Source organism: Fukomys damarensis, unplaced genomic scaffold (assembly GCF_012274545.1).
Source record: "Fukomys damarensis isolate Sample0158 unplaced genomic scaffold, DMR_v1.0_HiC HiC_scaffold_37, whole genome shotgun sequence".
Classification (NCBI taxonomy): domain Eukaryota; kingdom Metazoa; phylum Chordata; class Mammalia; order Rodentia; family Bathyergidae; genus Fukomys; species Fukomys damarensis.
In genome coordinates, this window is record NW_022900949.1 from 7,762,230 (window position 1) to 7,768,923 (window position 6,694).

General features: G+C 58.2%; 1 long non-coding RNA gene across 1 annotated transcript in view; it reads left to right on the plus strand.

Annotated features, from left to right (window-relative positions):
* LOC104869524 overlaps positions 1-1,244 on the plus strand; it is a 2,734-nt gene extending 1,490 nt beyond the window's left edge. Inside the window, exons 2-3 of the long non-coding RNA XR_782353.2 lie at positions 852-1,023; positions 1,210-1,244. This is a non-coding gene — a long non-coding RNA (uncharacterized LOC104869524). The remainder of the gene's footprint in view (positions 1-851; positions 1,024-1,209) is intronic.
* Positions 1,245-6,694: the final 5,450 nt, after the last annotated feature.

Here is a 6,694-nt window from a genome sequence, read left to right on the forward strand (position 1 = left end):
CTGCCAGGGGTCGCCAGCGCCCCCACGCGTGCACCGCCGGCCGCGCAGGCCGCATTCGCATTGGTTAGCGCGCTGTTTGCCTGTGATCAGCACCCGCCGGGCCAGAAATTCAAGCGCCCCCTCCGCTCAGCCTCCCTCCCCGCTGCAGAATTAGCTCGCGGCGGCGGCACCACTTAATTAATTACCGAGCCATCAGAAAGCTGCTTGTGTCGTCACTCCACAGCTGGGGAAACTGAGACACAGGTAAGGTGCGGGCTTGCCTCTATTACTGGTAGCTGGGATTGCTTTGGGGGGTGGACCCAGGCCCTCCCGCATGCTCGGCCAGTGCTGTCCCCCCAGCCTGGTATGGCTACTTTTCTGGTTTTGTCACTGTTGCTGGTGTTAAAGGATGAGCTCCCCAACGCGGGAGTAAGCAAATCCTGGACCGATCTGCAGATCTGACGAGACTCAAATGGGAAGAGAGGCTCAATGGACTCTAGCACAAAATGAGCACTTCACGGATATTTGCAGAAGGGAAAAAGTGAAAGAAGGAAAGAGACAAGCTTGACCTTGGGTGGCTCAGACACCAAGTTCTATTCTGGGAGGCTGAGGCAGGGGGATCCCAAGTTCAATCCCAGCCTGGGAAATTTAGCAACGCTCGATTTAAAATAAAAAAATAAAAGGGCTTGGGACGTAGCTCAATCTAAAGGCTCTGGATTCAATCCCCAGTACTGCAAAAAATAAAAAATAAAAATGCCAGGGTTTAAGGTCTTAGTGTGTAGCACCAATCTAGTATCCAGCCCCATTTCAAGAAGCCCACCCCGTTTATTATGCACCGACTGTATACCAACCCTGCACGTGTCCACTGGCAGGTGTCTCATGCTCCCAGTAAACCCATGCATCCATCTATCTAACGTTTACTGAGCACCTCTGATGTGCCGGCTGGAGGACATCACGGGCCCAAGATGGACAATGTATAAACAAGCACACTGGCCAGGACAGAGCCTGGGTGCAGTGTAGGAGCAGCATGAGGCTGGAGCAGAGGTAGTGAGGGGCATGGGGGAGAAGGTTGGGAGGGGACCCTGGCACTCACAGATGTCCAAACCCAGAGCTTACACCTTTAATAAGCACCTGCTGCATACCCAGCCCCACTCTACAAACTTACCCCGTGTGAAAGCATTTTCACTCACAGAAGTACCAAGAGGCAGTAATAGGCTTCTTATTTTATAGGCTGAAAAGAGCTGGGCATGGTGGCACATGTCTATAATTCCAGCATTCCAGAGAGGCTGAGGCAGAAGGATCTCCACAAATGCAAGGCCAGCCTGAACTACAGAGCAAGACCTTGTCTCAAAGAGAAATAAAGAAAAGGAAAGAAAATTGTGGCTCAGAGAGGTAATGCTACTTGCCCAAGGTCACAGAGCTTGGATTTGAATGCTGGTGGCAGCCTGGCCACCAGGAGGGGGAGACGGGTAGGGAAGCTCACCCAGACCACACCGGCCCACCCAGCACCTGCCGCCCTCACACCTGAGACTGGGACTGGCTTGCCTCAGTTTCCATATTCGGCTGGAAGAGACTGAGTTCTGATCGTGTTTCCACCAAGGGTTTAAAAGGGGAAGGGGGGGTGAAACCAGCCCCAGGACGCAGGGTCACAGGCCGATGGCCTTGGGGTCCAGACCCCCACCAGCGCTCCTGTGGGGCGGCTGATAAGCGGCCTTAACAATGGCCTTCTGTGCAGGGTCGCCTGACTGGTTTGTCTGTGGCACAGACCAGAGCGGGGAGGGGGTGGTGCAGGTGTGGCAGAAGGTGTGGGGAGGGGGGTTTCTATGCCCCGCAGGAGTCAGGCCCACCCATGCTGCAGAGTCTGGGCCTGGGCAGCGGTCCCCTCCCTTCTGGGGACAAGGTCCCCAGGCTTCCCGCCGTTCAGGACCCCAGCATCTCTTTCCTCCAGCCACAGCCATCCGAATGAGGTCAGCAGCCTTCTGCCGGGACCGACGGGGAGGGAGGAGAAACTGAGGCTGAGCAAAGGGTCACACGGCTGCGCACATCCTTACACCGGACCCGAGGAAGGGCACGGAGGGCCAGGGTGTGATACGGAATCGTGCGTTCTCCAGCCCCTGAGCGATGCTCGGAGGCCCCATGGTCCCCCTTCCAGGTGCACCGGGGCTGGGGCCAGGCGCCTTCAGTCGTGGCTCCTTCCCGGGAGAGGACGAAGGCGAGGGGACCCTGCAGCCATCTCTGCTGCTTTGGGGGAGCCGGGAATCTGGCTTATCCCTGCCTGACAAAACCCCTCCAGACAGCCTGTCCTGCTCCTCTAACCACAGGTCCCTCCCAGTTGCCCAGGCACGGCCGGTGTGGGGTCTGCGTTCGTGTCACCCCTCACTCATGATCCCTTGGTGACTCAGTTTCCCTATCTGCAGCCAAATGGAATGCCAGGAAGGACCTGACCGGGCGGCTGTGGGGACAGTCACAACCGCCAACAGGCAGAGGGGGGTGGACGTGAAGCCAGGTGTGCGCCTGTGTGAGCAGCAAGGCCACGCACCTGGGAGTAGGCACGCGCGGGGCTCCAGCCTGCCACGCTGACCCCAGTTCTGCCCAGGTCTGGGCGGTACCAGGCTGCCTGGTCCTCAGCTTCTCCATCTGTGCGGTGGTCTGCACGGGGCCTCTCTCCTACCCGGACAGCCACTGAGTTCAGGGAACTCCTGCTGGCCAAGGTGCGGGCCCCCACACGTGTGCGCCTGTGACCGTTTCCCTGCCAGTGCTCACAGCCTCACGGCCGGCAGCTGGAGCCACTCCGGGGACGCGCCCTGCATCTCCACTTCCGGACCGCCTGTGGGGGTCCCTGGGGGTGCACGGGTGGGGAGACTGAGGCCCCACGGGTGGCGGGACTTGGCCAGGGGTCTGGGCCTCTCTCAAGATGAGACGATAGCTCTGCAAAGCAACAAATTCCACAGCCCACAAAAATGTGTCGTCCCCCCCGGGGGCCCCACCTCACCAGGGGACGGCGGGAGGCTGGGGCAGCTGGAAGCTGGCGACATACATCTGGGGGCAAACCAGGAACATCTGGCCAGCACAGATGTTTCCACAGTGTCTGTGGGGGCCAGGGGCCAGGCTACAGGGTGGCTTCTGGTGTTGGGGGGAGACAGAGACCCCCCAGCGGTCCCCTCCCATCCCGGCCAGCAAGGGGCGCCTGGTCGCAGCCTGTCGTCTTCTCAGTGCGTAGAGATGCAGTGCTGCTCACCTGCTGGAGGCGTTGCTGGCTTCCTGCCACTCGGAGGATTAAATCCCCATCGAATCCCTTGTCTCAAAATTAAAATAAATTAACAAGAGCTGAGGATGTACATCATGTGAGGGCCTGGGGTTCAGTCCCCAGTACTGGAAGAAAACAAGGTAGGAATTAATTTTGTTCCATTTGGTACATGTGCTGCCAAAGTGAACGCTATTTTGTCCCGTTTGGTAGATGGGAAAACGGAGACCTACAGAAGTGAGGTGACTTGCTGAGGGTCACACCGCTCAAGTGACTAAGCCGGGATTGGGGCACTGCGCCACATTTTAACTGCGTAATAAGCAGTCCCTGTAACTACACTAACATTAAAGTAAATCTTTTTTTTGCGGGGGTACTGGGGATCGAACACAGGACCTCCAACAAGGAAAAGACCAGACGGTAGAAAAGCATGGCGGGTCTGCTCTGACAGATGACTCAGACCAAAAAAAAAAAGCGGCAACTCCCACTGGCCTGGGAGGGCTTCCCGGAGTGGGCAGCTCCTGAATGGCCGTGTGACCATCTGGGAGGGTATTGCAGGCAGAGGGGACGCAGGCCCAAGGCTGGGAGGCAGGACCTTGCCTGTCGGGTGTCACCCAGGTGGCCACAGCAACCAGAGCCCAGAAACAATGTGAAGAAGCAGTCAGAGGCAAGCTGGCCGAGGCACACCTGTCATCCTGGCACCCTGGGAGGCTGAGGCAGGAGGATCACAAGTCGGAGCACACCTCGGGCAACTTAGCAACTTAGCGAGACTCTGTCTCACAATAAAAAATAAAAAGGTCTGGGGATAGAGCTCAGTGAGAAGGCCCTGGGTTCAGTCTCCAGTACTGAAAAAAGAAAAGAGGAGCGAAGCTGACAGGGCAGGCAGTCCAGTCTGTGAGCAAGCGGTGTGGGCGGCCCTGGTTCTCAGCCCCAGCAGTTGGCCTGTAAAATTCCCACCTTGGCCACACAGGGCGGGCCTGGCGGGCCCCACAGGCACCTGCGGCCGGCAGGGGTGTTGGGGGCGGGTGACAGGATCAGGCTAATGAGGTCTGGCATGGCTGAGCAGCTGGCGTGGTGCCCGGAGCGTGGCTCAGCAGATGCAGGCCCTAGGGGAGCGGCCGGGAAGATGCTGCCTCAAGTGGCTGGGCGGCTGACGGAAAGGAAACTGAGGCAGGCAGCACAGGTGGGGCTAGGATCATAATGCTGAGGAAGACAAGAGCAGTCCCGCCTGAGTGCAGCTCAGTCACCTGTCACCTCCTCAGACTTACATCAGGCCTCTGGTCCTTGCAACACAGGTGCCATTTAGACCTGCGTGCTGCTTCCCAGAGGAGAGCCAAGCCACATGCTGCAAGGTGGGCCCTGCTGTCTAATTACTTCCAGGACTCACCTGAGCCTGATTTTTTTTTTCTTTTTTCTTTTTTTTTAAGGCAGGGTTTCACTATGTAGCCCAGTCTAGCCTCAAACTCCCAGCAATCCTTCTGCCTCAGCCTCCTGAGTGCTTGGATGACAGGCATGGGCCACCACATCTGGCTCTGTAGCTTGATTTCACTTGGACTGGGTGAGGTGTCTGGTCCCCGATCCTGGACAGTCCTGCCAGGGGCCCTGTTTCTACTCACTCCATACTCGGGGCAGCCCCAGCATGGACATCCTGCAAGCGAAGGGTCCCCGGTCCACCCCTCACTGCTTACCCCACCCACCTTGTGCATGGGCAGCAGCTGTTTTGCATTTGGCTTCACCCTGGCCAGAGTCACTGAGTGCAGGATCTCATAGAAAGCCCTGCCTCGGTCTTGCCAGCTGTGAAATGGGGAGCCAAGGCTGGGCTCCTGCTGGGCCGGCATGGAGCTCAGAAGGGCTCACTAGCCAGATAAACCCCCATCTTGCTGGGCATGGTGGTGCACATCTGTTATCCCCGCACTGGAGAGGCTGAGGCAGGAGGATCACCATGAGCTTGAGGCCAGCCTGGGCTAAAGAGAAAGACTCTGTCTCTAAAATGCAAACAAGGCAGGGGATGTAGCTCAGTGGTGCCACACCTGCCTTGCAAGTGCAAGGTCCTGAGTTCAATACCCGGTACCCAAAAAAAGGGACCCCTCCCATCTGCCCCTCAACCCCTCCTTGGTCCTGAGGTCCAGACCCTTTGTCCCACCCGGAGGACCCTGAAGAGAAGCCCCTGCAGGGAAGCCCTATGACACTGGATGCTGAAAGGACCAGCTCCTCTCCACTCTGTGTTCCTCCTCTGAGGTCTATCCTTGGCTACCCTCAAGGGTTCTTCCTCTGCCGACCTTCCAGAACAGTCTCTCTGTGCCACACTCTCTGGGGTGCCCTACATATTCCAAAACGAGCCATCGTCTTTCCTCTTTCTGCCTCCAGATCTTTGCATGTGCCATTCCCACCACCTGGAATCCCCTTTCTTTTCCCCACTTACAAAACTCCTACTCATCCTTTGCAGCCCCAGCCCCAGTGTCCCTCCTCCACGAAGTCTACCTTGATCTATCTTGTGGTAGAGCCCCCACCCCTCATTCTGGGTCGCACCAGCTCTGTATCTCTGGGTGTAAAAGACAGGGCACGAGCTCCTGACACAGAGTCAGATAAACCGTTACTGTGTGACACACATGGAAACAAACTCTTGTTTGTGTTCCTGTGCCTGGCTGTTAACGTCTTGATTCCTTCTGCCCCAGGCTCTTGAAAGTGCCCTCCTCTGCTCAAATGCCCTGAAAATCAAGGCCCAAACCCTGAGGGGTAAAACTATTGCTGATTGCATTTCAGACACCAGAGCCCAGCTGAAGAGGGGGCTGTTTGTTTTTCTTCCCTGTGTCCCTACAATTAGCTTTTTGCAGCTGGCTGGGGGCAGAGTGGGCTTGGGAACTCTGACCCTCAGAAGCCCTGGGATGAAAGGAGCAGGGAGGGGTCTGGGGAGGGAGAACCTGGCAAGGCGGGGAATCTGCCCGGGCTGGTCACGGAGTTCTGGGGCTTCCTCAGCCTGGGGCTGCACCGGAGACAGACAAAGAATGTCAGGGAGCCGGGACGCATGCGGGACCAGGGCAGGGCAGGGCAGGGCAGGGCAGCCAGACAGGGAGGAAGCAGGCCAGGAGGGGTCCAGCCTCCCGCACCCCTGCAGGTTATGGTGACCCAGCCTTGCAGGTGACCAGAGGTTCCATGAGGCTGGGAGCTGTACCCCGATACCTGTGCTGCTTCCTGGGGAGGCATGGACCCTGGGGAGAGGACATCTCTCCCCCGAGTCCCACCCCAATCTGCCCTCCGTCTCCACGCCCCACCCCCGGGCCTAAGGACTGTAAGCCACCAGCGACCTCGGGGACAGGAGCAGAGAAGGCAGCCTCCACCTCGCCCCTGCAAACGCAATCTTTGCCCTTAAGGGACCCCCCTCCGAAGGGTTTCACGCCCTCTTGTGGCTAAACGGGCGGCCTCGCGAGCTGCGCCAGGGCCGGGCCCTCACCGGAGGACACCGTGTCCCCGGCA